The following is a 16,785-nucleotide window of genomic DNA, read 5'->3' as shown; positions in this document are numbered from 1 at the left end:
ACAAGGAGAACCTCAAGTTGCAAATCAGTAGGAGGAAGAACAACTATTTGTTGCATCATGTATTTCAAGTGACAGTTAGCTTATTGATAGTAATTGTACAAACAACATGGCTAGTGATGAAAAGCTTTTCAAAAGGCTTGATAGATCAACAACATCAAAAGTCGAGATTGGAAAGGGAGAATATCTCCCTGTAAAAGGATAGGGGAATGTAGCTATTGAGAGTTATTGTAACACCCCGTAAATTAATGAGTTGAACTAGTGAGTTCTAGAGCATTTCATAAGAATTTTGGAGTGTCGTATGAGGATTAAAATCAAAAGAAATTGTTCCCGTACTTAGAATAGGGGTTTGAGGGGTTAAACATCTGGGTACGACCCCCCAAGGGGTTCTTGAGGGGGACCCCAAAATAGTCCCCAAAACTATCAAATTTGTGGCGTACGGATGGCCATCTACGGCCAGTAGACCAATACACGCCCTGTAGGTCATGGGCATAGGTCAACACCTGCTCAGGCCTGCAACTTCAAGCCTTAGGTCATGGGTGCTTTAAGGGTAAGGGAGTTTTTGAGGATGAACCATCTGGAGTTTAGTGGCACCAAAGTGGAAGAAGATCCAAATGGGTTCATATAAAAGGTTTATAAGGTGCTAGCAACCATGGGGTGACTTCTATTGAGAAAGCAGAACTAGTCGCTTATCAATTGAAGGACGTTGTCCAAATTTGGTATGAGCAATGGAAAGATAGTAGGCCGATATAAGCAGTCCCTATAGAGTGGGAAGCTTTTAAGTCAGAATTTCTAGATAGGTTCTTTCCCCGAGAGTTGAGGGAAGCCAAATTGGGAGAATTCATAAACCTTAAGCAAGGTAGTATGAGTGTTAAGGAGTACTCTTTGAAATTCACCCTTTTGTCTAAGCATGCTCCAAGCTTGGTAGCTAATCCAAGGGATTTGATGAATAGGTTTATAATGGGGCTGTCCGATTTGGTAGAAGAAGAGTGTCGTATGGCAATGCTTGTTGATGATATGGATATCTCACGCCTGATGGTGTTTGCCCAACAAATAGAAGAGTCAAAACTCAAGAAGGAGAGGGCTAGAGAGAAAAAAAGGTCTAGGATGGATAATGACAAGTCCTTTCATCATGGGTCTGATGGGCATGGTCGTTCTAGGAATCGACAAAAGTTTTTCGGACAAGGCTATTCTAATGCTCCGAAGCATAAGGATGAGAGGGTGTCTGTAGTGACACTTTCGAAAGGATACTACCACTTAAGAAGGAATCTACTTTAATACTTGAGACATTTAAAAGAGATGAATGTAGGGAGTATTGATTAAAATCTAGTAGGGGTATTAGATTCAATAAAAAATAGTTAAGGATGTGCATCTTGCCCATTTAAACATTTATTTGCGTCAAATCAAAACTGCGTAGAATTTTTACTTATGGTGGAAAAAGCCTTCCAAGATAATCTAAGCAAATCACTAACGAGATTTTCATGCATATATTATCCTCACACTTAAAATGATATAAAAAAGAATGTTACCAACTCCAGATTACCCAAATTAGCCGATTCATGCTTAACACAACCATTCAAAACAAATAGTAAATTTAGTATATTACAAGACTTGGGTTTACTCACCCCAAAAAGAGCAAAACATAAAGCCACACTTATATTACAACCCATGGTGACATGATCAAATTAGCCCTCAAAATTTCATGTTAATATACAACACATAGATCATGTACAAGTCCCAAGGATTATACAAAATATAGATGTCTGTATGCAAATGTAATATTCCTTAAGGCTCTCAAAATCTCCATCTCCAATGGCCAGCTTAATGCATCCTCTCAAGCATTCCCTATGATAGAAACAACTATCGCTAAGCATATAGCTTAGTGGTGTAAAAACTATTGGTTGGGGGCCCTCAGATTCACCAAGCTACCTTTCTCAAGTCATGGGGAGCACAATCAAAACTTCATAAATAAATCAAGAAAACAAAATATAGTATCAAGTTCGATATTTAAAGATCCAAATGTCAAGAAAGCTCAAAGCACCATTTTCCAAGAGATTCAATAACAAGGCTCTCCCAATATATACATAATGTCATCACACCAAGCACAAGAAGGTATAAAGAAGGGTCGACGCCCTGTATCAATAAGGGTCAAGCCCAATAATCAAGAGAACCAAGAACCATATTAAAAATGGCTTTCTACTTCGTACTTAAAATGGACAACTTCCATTCTTAAGACGAACTAAAATTCCAGAGTCAAGATGGCAAATGATCCGAATCAAGAGGCATGCCACAAAGTACAGCCACAAGAAGGAGAAGGTCCCAACAATAGTGCTAGGTGATCAAACAATTCGTACAAGTGGGCGAGTTACACAAGTGTCCTTAATGTCTTAAAGGATTCCAACACGACAACACAAAGTGAAAAGAGGTAACCAAGGTACCAAAAAAAGCTTTCAGATATACTAGCAGGTACAAAAGAGTGCAACTACAAGTTTAGACACAAACCTCAATTCTTTAGCACAGAAACAGTCCAACATAACTTCAAGAGTTCAAACCGTAGACCAACTAGCGTATGAAGGTCTTCAACTTGTACACGAGTATATACAACCTTAAAAAATGAATTTAATAACTTATTTACTTTCTAGTAGCTCAATAATGATGAAGTAATGCAGGGTTATCAACATAAGTAAGCCTAGCCTGTACAAAGACGACTATGTTCCCAAAACAATAATTCTGGCCAACAAAGTACTTCATGTCGCAACTTAGATTTGAAATGGAAAATGGAAAAACTGGACTTTATATTCTTCATAAAATATGGAAGTACAACTCTTAATCTTTCAAATAATCAAGAATCACTACAAAATACATTTTGTTCAAAAAGATATAATCAAAATACTAACATTTGAACATACAGGATTTCTAATTCCGGAATCTGGACAGAACTTGTCATATGTTGTGTCCCTTATTTAGTATTCATAACAGCTAAATTAGAGTTTAACATAAGCATAAGAGTTGTAGGTATATGAATTATCTTCCCCAATCATATTTATTCACTGTAAACGAAGTTTGAGAGAACGAGATATGCTAAAACTACCAAACACTACTCAGCTCAAAAACATATTTCATGACTTACCAAGTCTTGAATTCTAGCCAAAAGGACCAAGTTTTTATCTTGTGATTTTGAAGAACAACTGATTAAATAAGGTTCTAAGGTTCTTAGTCTTGAAGGAAACGAATTTAACTCAAGGAGTTGTGAAAATATATAGTCACACAAGTGATGTTTATCACTTGTACAACTGTCCTTCAAAGGTGCTGCCCAAATAAAAGTGTGCTGCCCAAAATGCATATATACATACTTATATGTATATACCTCACCATCATTTCAAGTTATACATAATTATAGTTAGATTATTACGTAAATACCCCAATACAATCCCTTAAATTACGATCACAATTTATGTTAACCAAGTTTGCAAAAATCACAAAATTTCAATTTCCCAAAATGTGAATTAAACATATTGCAGTAATTAAGCAATGGTGTATCTACATGCGATTCTTTGTTAGCTTTCCGAGGTGTTACAACTCTCTCCCCCTTAAATAAATTTTGTCTCGAAATTTACCTTATACTAGTCCCGAAACAAGTGCTGCTATTAAGTCCTCATGTCTTCTTCTCTCTCCCAGGGAGCTTGTTTTCCCGAATGGTTGCTCCAAAGTACCTTTACTAAGTGGATTCTCTTGTTTCTAAGTTGCTTCACTTCCCGATCTTGAATTAAGACAGGTTCTTCATTATACGTCAAGTCAGGATTAACCTCAATAGATTTAACTGGAAGAACATGAGATGGACCAGAATGATATCTTCTGAGCATAGAAACATGGAAGACATTGTGGATCTTATCTAACTCCGGTGGCAAGGCAAATTTATATGCAACTGGTCCAACCTTTTCAAGTATCTCATAAGGTCCAATAAATCGGGGACTAAGTTTTCCTTTTTGGCCAAATCTCATAATCTTTTTCCATGGAGACACCTTTAAGAGTACTTTATCTCCAACTTGATATTCAATATTACGCCTTTTTAGGTCAGTGTATGACTTTTGTCTATCCAAAGAAATCTTTAGACGATCCTTGATAACTTCTATCTTGTCTTCTATTTGTTGCACAATTTCAGGACCAATAAGTTTTCTTTCACCAACTTCACACCAACAAAGAGCGGTTCGACACTTTCTTCCATACAAGGCTTCATAGGGAGGCATCCCAATACTCGATTGGTAACTGTTATTGTAAGCAAATTCTATCAAAGCCAAGTGTTTGTCCCAACTACCCTAAAACTCTATAATGCAAGCTCGAAGCATATCCTCCAAAATTTGTATCACTCTTTCCGACTGGCCGTCTATTTGAGGATGGAACAAAGTGCTAAATTTCGACTTAGTACCCAAAGCTTCCTGCAAGTTACCCCAAAATCTAGATGTAAAGCTTGGGTCTCGGTTAGATACATTAGACACAGGGATCCCATGTAGTCTTACAATCTCATTAATGTACAATTCGGCTAAACGCTCAAGTGAGTAATCCATCCTGATTGCTAAGAAGTGAGAACTCTTGGTTAGCCTATCCACAATCACCCATATTGCATAATGATTTCATTGAGTGCAAGAAAGTCCAGAAACAAAGTCCATAGTTATTCTCTCCCATTCCCATTCCGGCATCGATAAGGGGTGTAGTAAACCAACTGGGACCTGATGTTCTGCCTTTACTTGTTGACAAACCAAACATTTAGAAATGAACTCCGCAATGTCTCTCTTCATACCATTCCACCAATAATTTTCTTTGATGGTCTGGTACATCTTTGTACCCCAGGATGCATTGCATATGGTGAGGTATGTGTTTCATTCAGTATTTCTCTCCTCAATTTGTCATCATTAGGGACGTATAACTTGTTTTGATAAAATAAGCCAACATCCTCTATTAATGTAAAATCAATTTTTTCCCCATTTTGAACTTGTCTAGTCAATTTTACAAGTTTCTCATTTAACTTGTGTGCTTCTTTCTCCTGTTCAAGTAATATTGGCTTTACTTGCAAATTAGCAATAACTGAACCATTTGAATCAAGTGTGAAACAAGAATTCATGGGTCTTAACTCAAGGAGCATTGGTCAAAGGACTCGAAGAAATGCTTGTGAAGGATTTTCGACTTAAGGCATTTACAACCACATTAGCTTTACCTGGATGATAATCATTTGTGTAGTCATAATCCTTGATGAGTTCAAGCCATCTACGTTGTATTAGGTTTAGCTCCTTCTGAGTACCCAAGTACTTTAAGCTCTTATGATCAGTGAATATATGACATTTCTCTCCATACAAATAATGCCGCCATATTTTACAGCAAACACTATAGCAACAAGTTTAAGATCATGAGTAGGATAATTCAATTCATGTGGTTTTAATTTTTGAGAGGCATAAGAAATAACCTTCCCTTCTTGCATCAAAACGCATCCTAGACCATTGTGAGAAGCATTGTTGTATACTACATATTATTTCCCTTCAATTGGTAGAGCAAGTATAGACGCTTGATTCAACAGGGATTTGAGAGTTTCGAAGATCTCTTGGCATTTGTCATCCCAAATAAATTTTACTTCCATCTGCAAGAGCTTAGTCAAAGGGAAGGCGATAATGGAAAAGCCTTTCACAAATCTTCTGTAGTATCATGCTAAGCCCAAGAAACTTCTTACCTCAGTTGGACTTTTGGGAGGTCTCCATTCAACAACTGCTTGTATCTTACTAGGATCCACCTTCACGCCTTCGGTTAATACAACATGTCCCAGAGAAACCACTTCATCAAGCCAAAATTCACACTTGGAAAGTTTAGCATAAAGTTCTTTCTCCTTCAAAAATTTTAAAATAATCCGAAGGTGTTTATCATGGTCTTCATTACTTCTAGAAAATATTAAAATATCATCTATAAAGACAACTACAAATTGATCAAGATAAGGCTTGAATACTCGATTCATTAGATCCATGAATACCACAGGAGCATTTGTCAATCCGAATGGCATCACCAAAAATTCATAATGACCATACCGAGTTCTTAAAGCAGTTTTAGGGACATCTTTCTCTTTAACACGCAGTTAGTGATATCCAGACCTTAAATCAATCTTTGAGAATACTTTAGCACCCTTCAGTTGGTCAAACAAATCACCGATCCTTGGTAATGGATATTTATTCTTGTTTTTTATTCGGTTCAATTGTCTATAGTCAATACAAAGCCTAAGAGTGCCATATTTCTTCTTTACGATTAAAACAGGGGCTCCCCAAAGAGAAACACTAGGTCGAATAAAACCTTTCTCAAGAAGTTCTTGCAATTGAGATTTTAATTCTCTTAATTCTGCCGAAGCCATTTTATAAGGAGTGATATAAATAAGGGTAGATCCAGGAATAAGCTCGATTGGAAATTCAACTTCTCTTTCCGAGGGCAACCCAGGAGGAGTTTTTGGGAAGACTTCTGGGAAATCACATACAGTAGGTATGTTCTTGATACAAGGACTCTCCAACTGTGTATCAACTATGTGAGCAAGGTATGCCCTACAACCTTGACGCATCAACTTTCTTGCCAAGGCCACAGAAATAATACTAGATGTCAATGATCTTTCCCCTTGTACAATTATGTGTGAAAATGTAGGATCTTTAAAAATTATATGTTTTGACCTACAATCTACCACTGCATTATATTTGTAAAGTCAATCCATCCCGATAATAACATCAAAATCCTTGAAGGGCATTTCAATCAAATCAGCAGGGAAGACTAGGTTTTGAATCACGAAGGGACAATCTTGGTAAACTCGATTACACACAACTTGATAACCCAGAGGACTTTCAACTAGCACATCATAATTAAGTCTCACAGATTTCACGTTTCCAGGAAGAACAAGTGATAAAAAAAGATAGGAATGTGTAGAATCAGGATCAAATAGTGTAAACACACATAAGCCAAATAAGTAAAATTTACCGACAACCACGTCTTGTCCATCTTGATCATCCTTCTGCCTCATAGCATAAGCGCGTGCAATAGCCCTTGGTCCACTAGCTTTATTCGCTCCACTTGCACCTGCTGTTTGGGTGTTTTTAGTTCTTGCACCTCTGTTAGTTTGAGGAGGATTAATAGAAGGCTTATGAACTGAGCCTTCAGGTCTCAAGGAAGGGCAGTATTAGGATTAGGACAATCCTTCACTTTATGATCAAAGCTCCCACAATTGAAACATGCACCAGAAGCTCTCCTGCAATTACCATAATGATTCAGTCCACGTTATGGACAAGTGGAAATGCGAGGCTTGCCTTGGCCATAATTTGGAGTGCTAGCTGTAGAAAATTCTGATCTTTTTTACCTTTGTTGAGGTGGCCAGTTAACACTACCAGACTTAGAATCATCAAACATTCCCCTTTGGATGGACCTCTAAAATCTGGTCTAGGCTTTCAGAATTTGTTTTCATTTCTACTAGCTTCTTCTTTATCAAGTCGTTCTCAAGTAGAAGCAGCAAACACTAACTTACAAAAGTTCTCATGTTGCAGGATCGCCACATTCTTCCTAATGGAATCATTAAACCATCTTCAAATTTCTCGCACTTGTCTTTTTCCTCTTTAATAATACCTCCAGCATAACGAGAGAGCCTTAGAAACTTCTGTTAGTACTCATCAATAGACATGCCTCGTTGCCTTAGATTAAAAAACTCCTTTTTTCTTTGCATCACAATAAGCAGGTGGGACATACTTCATACGAAATTCCTTAAGAAAATCATCCCAAGTAAGAACAAGAGGTTTTACCTTGGCATTCGGAACACTTACCCACCAATCATAAGCATCATTTTGAAATAGTGAAATAGAATACCTAAATTTGGAAACATCTGAACACTCGAACTGCTCAAATACCCTCTCCATGCGCTCCAACCATTGTTCAGCATCTGTGGGATCAACAGTACCTTCAAACTCCACTCCACCCATTTTTCTCATTTTCTGAAAGTTATTCTCGTTGGGATCATGCATCGATTCAGTCATGTGGTGGAAGAATTCAGCCATTTATTGAAAAGGAGGATTCATGGCTTGAGTACCACGTCTCATGTGAGGATGTGAACCAGCTCTTACATACTGATGGTTTCCCACCTCAGACCCACTAGTGTGAGGAACATATTAATTCGAGAAATGTTCTTCAACCCTTTCCAGTGCATGAGGTTGGGACACAGAGGTACCCGAACATTCACGAGCAGCTTCCATAGGTCGGTCAGAAGAACATGCCATAACTTAATTCTTTCAAAAGGGAAGATCACATTATATTAGGGACATGTACTTGATGCATATGCACACTACATGCGATAAAAATATTATAAACCACGTAAGTGTACAAATAATCTAAAAAGAACCTTTTTCGAAAGTGATCAAGTATACAAGTAATTCAAGCAAAGTCCTAGAACCACAAGTTTAGGCTCTGATACCAACACTTGTAGCGACCCTTCCAGAATGATACTACCACTAAACAAGGAATCAACTTTAATACTTGCGACATTTAAAAGAGATGAATGTAGGGAGTATTGATTAAAATCTAGTAGGGGTATTAGGTTCAATAAAAAATAGTTAAGAATGTGCATCCTGCCTATTTAAACATTTATTTGCATAAAATCAAAACTGCGTAGAATTTTTACTTATGGTGGAAAAACCCTTCTAAAGTAATCTAAGCAAATCACTTACGAGATTTTCATGCGTATATTATCCTCACAACTAAAAATGATATAAAAACAATGTTACCAACTCCCGAGTACCCAAATTAGCCGGTTCATGCTTCACACAACCATTCAAAACAAAAAGTAAATTTAGTATATTATAAGAGTTGGGTTTACACACCCCAAAAAGAGCAAAACATATAGCTACACTTGTATTACAACCCATGGTTACATGATCAAATTAGCCCTCAAAATTTCATGTAAATATACAACACATAGATCAAGTACAGGTCCCAAGGTTTATACAAAATATAGATGCCTATATGCAAATGTGATCTTCCTTAAGGCTCTCAAAATCTCCATCTCCAATGGCCAGTTTCATGCATCCTCTCGAACATTCCCTATGATAGAAACAACTATCACTAAGCATATAGCTTAGTGGTGTAAAAATTATTGGTTGGGGGCCCTCAGATTCACCAAGCTACCTTTCTCAACTCATGGGTAGCACAATTGAAACATAATAAATAAATCCAGTAAACAAAATCTAAAGAGTATCAAGTTCGATATTTAAAGATCCAAATGTCAAGAAAGCCACTCATAGCACCATTTTCCAAGAGATTCAATAACAAGGATCGCCCAATATATACATCATCTCGTCACACCAAGCACAAGTAGGTATCAAGAAGGGTCGACGCCCTATATCATGAAGGGTCAAGCACAATAATCAAGAGAACCAAGAACCATATTAAAATTGGCTTTCTAGTTCGTACTTAAAATTGACAACTTCCATTCTTAAGACGGACTAAAAGTTTAGAGTCAAGATGGCAAATGATCCAAATCAAGAGGCATGCTAATAGTGACAAATTCACAGCCACAAGAAGGAGAAGGTCCCAACAAGAGTGCCAGGTGATCGAAAAATTCGTACAAATGGGCGAGTTACACAAGTGTCGTTAATGTCTTAAAGGATACCAACACGATGCAAAGTAAAAAGAGGTAACCAAGGTACCAAAATAAACTTTCAGATATACTAGCAGGTACAAAAGAGTGCAAGTACAAGTTTCTACACAAATCTCAGTCCTTTAGCACAGAAACAGTCCAACACAACTTCAAGAGTTTAAACCATAGACCAACCAGCGTATCAAGGTCTCCAACTTGTACACAAGTATATACAACCTTAAAAAATGAATTTAATAAATTATTTACTTTCTAATAGCTCAATAATTATGACTTAACACAGGGTTATCATCATAAGTAAGTCTAGCCTGTACAAATACGACTATGCTCCCAAAACAGTAATTCTGGCCAACAAAGTACTTCATGTCGCAACTTAGATTTGAAATGGAAAACGGCAAAACTGGAATTTATATTCTTCATAAATATGTAGGTACAACACTTAATCTTTCAAATAATCAAGAATCACCACAAAATACATTTTGTACAAAAATATATAATCAAAACACTAACAGTTGAACATACAGGATTTCTAATTCCGGAATATGGACAGAACTTGTCATATATTGCGTCCCATATTTAGTATTCATAACAGCTACATTAGAGTTTAACATAAACATAAGAGTTGTAGTTATATGAATTAGCTTTCCAAATCATATATATTCACTGTAAACGAAGTTTGAGAGAATGAGATATGCTTAAACTACCAAACACTAACCAGCTTAGAAACAGATTTCATCACTTACCAAAGAGAAGTGTGTGTCTCGAATTCCAGCCAAAAGGACCAAGTTTTTCTCTTGTGATTTTGAAGAAAAATAGATTTAATAAGGTTATAAGGTTCTTAGACTTGAAATAAACGAATTTAACACGAGGAGGTGTGAAAATATGTAGTCACACAAGTGATGTTTATCACTTGTACAACTGTCCTTCAAAGGTGCTGCCCAAATAAAAGTGTGCTGCCCAAAATGCATATATACATACTTATATGTATATACCTCACCACCATTTCAAATTATACATAATGATAATTAGAATATTACGTAAATACCTCAATACAATTCCTTAAATTACGATCTCAATTTATGTTAAGCAAGTTTGCAAATATCTAAATATTTCAAGTTCCCAAAATGTGAATAAAATATATTGCATAATAAAGCAATGGTGTATCGACATGAGACTTTTTTTTAGCATTTCGTGGTGTTACAGTGTCTACCCTTAGGCCACAATGGATAAGTAATGAGTCCCTATGGCCCTCTTGTGCTAGGTGTGGTAAGAGGCATGAGGGTAGGTGTTTGGCCAGTAGAGAGGGTTGCTTTAGTTGTGGTGAGAGTGGCCATATGATGAAAGATTGCCCTAAGTCTAAGCCTACAAGAAGAGAAGGTAAGAAAGTTAACTCTAGTAGTGGGGATGTGGAACCTCAAAATAAGAATAGGTTGTATGCTCTCCAATCTAAAGAAGATCAGGAGTGATCTCCTGTCCCTTCCGGTATGTGCCTTATGCTTTAGCAAAATTTCTGGATTTCTTGTCTTTTGTGACTTGTTTTGTTGGACTTTGAAGTTATTGCTAGTTTGAATGATGCTTAGAAAAGTTGGTGTAGGTTTACTCCCAAGTGGGGGATAGTGTGCCTATCTAGTAGGGTTATTGTGTGCTTTATGAGTTTTCATGATTTCTTTATATGCATGTTCATGAAAATGCTTAGGTCTTGTTAGAAATGACTTAATTGCATTGTTTTCTCATGTTGTAATGCATTTGAGTAAGATTTTCATATAGATTTCATGAATTGATTATGAGCATGTTTTAGCTAGGAGATGTTAGTTCCTCCTTGAAAATGAGTAGATACAGAGTTTCATGCATTTTCGGTTGGTAGAAGTAGTTCCTACTCCCTTGTGTTGCATGGTATGTGTTTAGCTTGGAATTGAAGTTTTCTTGCTTTATTATGTGCATTTAGATGTAGTGCATGCATAATGGGCTTCTAAGTTAGATCTTTGACTTTAAGAAGTGTTTAAAGTGTCATTCAAGGACAAATATTCCCAAGTGGGGGATAATGTAACACCTCGTAGATTAGTGAGTTCTAGAGCCTTTCGTAAGAGTTTTGGAGTGTCGTATGTGGATTAAAATCAAATGAAACGGTTCCCATACTTAGAATAGGGGTTTTAGGGGCTAAACGACTGGATACGACCCCCCAAGGACCACCCAAGGGATCCTTGAGGGGGACACCAAAAAACAGTCCCCAAAACTGTCAAATTTGTGACCTACGGATCACCATCTACAGCCAGTAGACCAATCCACGCCCCATAGGTCATAGGCGTAGGTCAAGTCCTTCTCAGGCCTGCAAATTCAAGCCTCAGTCCCTAACCACGGGACCAAATGACGGCCAGTAGACCCATCTACGGTCTGTGGATGGATGGGCGTAGATGCTGCCAGTTTTTGAGTTTTAGTTTTTAGTTGGGGGTTTGGGAATTAAGTTAGTTATTAATTAGGGGATTAGGTAAGTCGGTTAGTTAGTTAAATTACCTCCTATATAATCTTAATATGCCCCTAAACTAACTCATTAATTCATTCGTCTTAGAACTCTCAAATCACCCTCCAAATATTCTCTCTCTAGAAGGAAAGAAGAAGAGGGGAAGCAACTAGGTTAAATTCACCATTGATTCAAGATTTGTTTAGGGCTTTGATTAAAAGTATGTGAAGCTTAATCATCCATGGGTTCTTCCACCCATGGATCCCCCATAGTTTCCCCACTTGTGAAATCAAAAACCCCATTCTAGCTAGGGTTGTGCTTGCATTGTGGCTGGGTTTGGGTGTGATTCCAATCTAGTGGATATCACCCAATTATGATTGATTTAGATTTTTTATTATGATTTCATGTGATTACTATGGTAAAACCCTAATCTAAATTGATGAATGTGATCTTTGTGGGTTTGTGCCATTAGAGGCAAAGTTCAAGGTTCAAAGGTGATCTTCCTAAATCAATGTCTTGTGTGCTAATTGATCATCGTTAGGGTCATCATATAATGAATTGAACTAGACTTGATTGAATAGGAAGGATCTTTAATTGTAAAGTTAGAATTGAACCTTTATGAATCAATTATGACTAGAATCACTTAATAGTAAAGAATATGATTGAATAGCTTGTAATTAGACATGAATTATGATAGAATGAAGTAAATCTTGAAAGTAGGTCTTGTAGCCATCATTTTTAGGGCTTTGGAAGTAAATTCAATATGATGTGATCTTGTTGTGTATTCTCTTTCTCTTACACACTTAGACATGAATATGCTAGGAGATTCAAGTTCTCTCACATAGAAGGATTCTAGGTTGACTTAATAACCTAAAATGAATCAAATCATGTTAGATTAGAATAGCTTGAAGTTTTGATACATGGTCCCTTCTTGTGTAGCTTGACTTGGTAAGACAAGACCAAGATAGAATAGCTTGGGATTGAGGATTTACACTCTCCTAAGGATAGCTTGGCTTAGCATTGTAGGATGCATGTCAAGAGTAGCATGAGTTATTCATGGTTGCCTAGGATTGAGGATTTATACTCTCCTAAGGGTAGCTTGAACTAGCATTGTTAGGATGCTTTCATGGTAGCATGACTTTGTTTGGCCGAGGCCATTTCATGGTAGCTTTGGGATAGAGGACTTATACTCTCCTAAGGGTAGCTTAGGATTAAGGATCCATACTCTCCTAAGGGTATCTTGACTTTGCATTGAAATATACATTTCAAGGGTAGCTTGAGTTAGGTTAGTCATGGTAGCTTAGGATTGAGGACTCATACTCTCCTAAGGATAGCTTAGGGTTGACAATCATACTCCCATTTGGATAGCTTGCATTTGTCTCATAGTATACTAGTAAGGGTAGCATGACTTAGTTGGTTTAGGACTATCTCATGGTAGTTAGGATGGGACACTTGTACCTTTCTTAGAATAGCTTGGACTTGCATGTTGGTGTATCTTCCAAGGTAGTTAGCTTAGCTTAACCTAGTTATGTTAGTAAGATGTTAGCATGGTCTAGCATATTACGGGGTTATTCATTGGTAGCCTTGAAGAGGTAAATAGAATAGAGGGATTAGTCCCCAACTAGCGAACATTCATGATAGTCTAAAGGAGTACTTAGTGTGGGTAGTAGTATGGGATGCTATACATGCATGGCACAAGTATGACTTGAGGCTAGTTGTGAAGGGTTCTCTTATGTAGTATGACTTAGCTTGGGTTGTTTCCATAGTTGCCTTCCAAGATGTAGTTGACCAAAGGTGGTAGTTCCCTTGTCTATATGAAGATAGCCAATAGTAAGACCAAATTAGAGTGAATATGATTAAGATGATTTCAAGGTTATGCTTAGTGTGAAGGATAGTATGGGATGCCTTTCATGCATTGTACAAGTGTGTGGTGAGGTTACTTAGAAGTATGGTTCCCTTATGGTAGAAAGACTTATGACTTAACCATGCATATAGACTATGATTGCTATGACCAAAAAGGGATACTTGGCTTGGGTACTATATGGGATGTTATTATTGCTTTGCACATGTATGCTTTTGAGGTTACTTGAGAATGGTGCTAATATGGTATAGATGACTAAGGGTTAATCATGTTGATATGATTGTGGCTTATCTCCTATGCTCATTAACTATGTCTTATGATTGACTTATGTTTATATGATGCTCATGTTGATGAGTATTCTATGGCTGTGTTGATTAAGCTATGAATATGTTATTATCTCTTATGTTTATGTCTTATGTTGACTAACCATTTTGAGATGCTCTTATGATGTTGTACTAGCTTTCATACTTGGTACATTTTGTACTTATGCATATTTCCTACATTCTAATCAAATGTAGGGTTGAGGAGATTGAGTTGCTTTGAACGCTAGGTTTCCAAGGATCAAGAAGAGTTGAAGAATTGGTGAGTCCTCATAGCTTCGAGGACAAACCCATTATGTTCCTTTATGTCATTTATTTATGTTTTAGACTTTGTATGGGCTGCGTCCCAAGATTTTTATTCAAGTATTACGTTAGATGGTTTGAGACAAAGGTTTAGTAAAGACTTCCACTTCTTTTGTTATGAAAATGATTTTGATTGTAAAAGCTTTAAATTGTCCTTACTTTTCTAGTATCTTATGTTATGATTATACTAAGGGCTTGTATGATACCCCTTCAGGGTCAAGTACGCCATGTTACTTCTAGGGGTAACCCCAGGTCGTGACAATTATATAGGTACAAAGCTTATTTCTGAAGTTTTGTTTGTTCATGAACTTCATCAGAATTTATCAAGTGTTGGATAGCTACTTGAAAATGGGTTCAAATTTTTTTTTAAATATAAAGCATGTATGATCATAGATCCAGGTAGTTAGTGTAACACCCCGTACCCAAAAAATGGAGATGAAGTCAATTCCAAGAAGTTGCAGGTGCAACCCACGCCGACCACCCACGGATCGTACGTGTGGTTCATGTTTGGACTGCTTAGCAGTAGTCTTGAGGCCCAAGACTTTGGCAAGACCTACGGACCGTAGGTCAGACCATGGTCTGTGGTTAGGGTCCGTCATTCGAGGCCCAAAATCCAAGTTTTTGACACCAATCGACGGTCCACATGGATGGATCGTGGGTCAAACCACGGTCCATCGACTAGGTCCGTAGATGGTCACCTGGCAGTTATTTTAGGGGTAGTTGGAAGCCCTAATTAATTGTTTCCTATATAACGTCACTTTACCCTTTATTAAGACCCCTATATAACCTTTCCCAACCCCTAAATTAACCCATTTACTTCGTTCTTCCAAATTCACAAAAGAAAACCAAATCTCTTCTCCAAATATTTCTCTGTCTAGAAACTTGAAGAAGAAAAAGATTCAACCTAGGGTTTCAAGTAAGGTCTCGATTCCTCCATTGAAGGCTAGCTTTTAGATTCAAGGTATGATAATTTTCATACATGGATTCCTTCAATCATGGAGTTCCCAAATTTCTTTATTTCAAAAGGTCGAATTCCCCAATTGAGTTAGGGTTTCCTTCAATTATCATGGGTTCTCTTAAATGTTGATATAAATTATTGAATAATGATCTCTTATGCATTAATTGATGATAAATGATGATTTAATTATGATTTCCCCATGAACCCATGTAATCCCTATGTTTTTAAGTTATGAATCATATGATGTGAGATTTTGATCTTCAAGGAAGAGTTCTAGCAAATTAGGCATGTATTGCAAGTTTTACATGTGTTTGTGATGAAATCCATATCTAATCGATGTTTTCTAAGAGTTGATAATTGAAAGTGAGTTTTGAACCTCAAGCGGTAAATTATGGACTTATGCATATTCTTATGAAATCTATGCAATGTTTTAAGGGTGCTTTTAGAGTAAAGTACCAATTATGATGTTGTGTTGTGAAAGGATATTTTCATAAACACATAATAGCATGATATGAAAGGTTTTCTCACATAGAAATGATTCTTAGGTTGAAAGTCTTTCTCACCTAATTAAATCAAAGATACGGAGCTATCCTAATGAACTAACTTGGTTTGGTTTCCAAGGGCAGTTTTCCATGATAAATGAAGTCAAGTAAGAAATGACTATCCTGTGGTATTTATGTTTAGCACCAAGTGGATATTGATGATGGGATAAAAGCTCTCCCGTTAGTAGAGGCTGGATTTCTAAAAGCAATCTGATGAGATGAAAGCTCTGTTGTTAGTAGAGGTCTGGTTTCCAGTAGTGATCTCCTTATCCCATAACTATGTGCCGCCTCAGGTTTAATAGCTAGTTGATCCACTTAAGCTAGAAGTTCATGGCCCTTACCTTGGCAAGTAGGGTAACCCTTTTCGGTGTGGGAGACACTGGGGCATCCTGTTATAGCACACTTGATCTCTATGTCCATTAAGGCTAATTCCCCACAAGTAATAATGAACTAAGGGTACTTCAAGAAGTATCGCATATGAGTTCAAAAGTTTCAAAAATGAAGTAATCATGCATTTACCATGATTTCATGTTTTAGCTTGGTCAATTGCATGTCATGAAATGAAATGTCCCTTTTAGCATGTTTTAAAAAAAATTTGCATGGCTATCATACTTGGTACATTGTTTTGTACTAATGCATACTCTTGCCTACATTTTCCCAAATGTAGGGTCCGACTCAGTTTCGTGGCTAGAGGTTG

This window comes from Solanum stenotomum, chromosome 9, assembly GCF_019186545.1.
Source record: "Solanum stenotomum isolate F172 chromosome 9, ASM1918654v1, whole genome shotgun sequence".
NCBI lineage: Eukaryota > Viridiplantae > Streptophyta > Magnoliopsida > Solanales > Solanaceae > Solanum > Solanum stenotomum.
The sequence above is the reverse complement of the archived record's forward strand: the minus strand, read 5'-3'. Positions refer to the sequence as shown.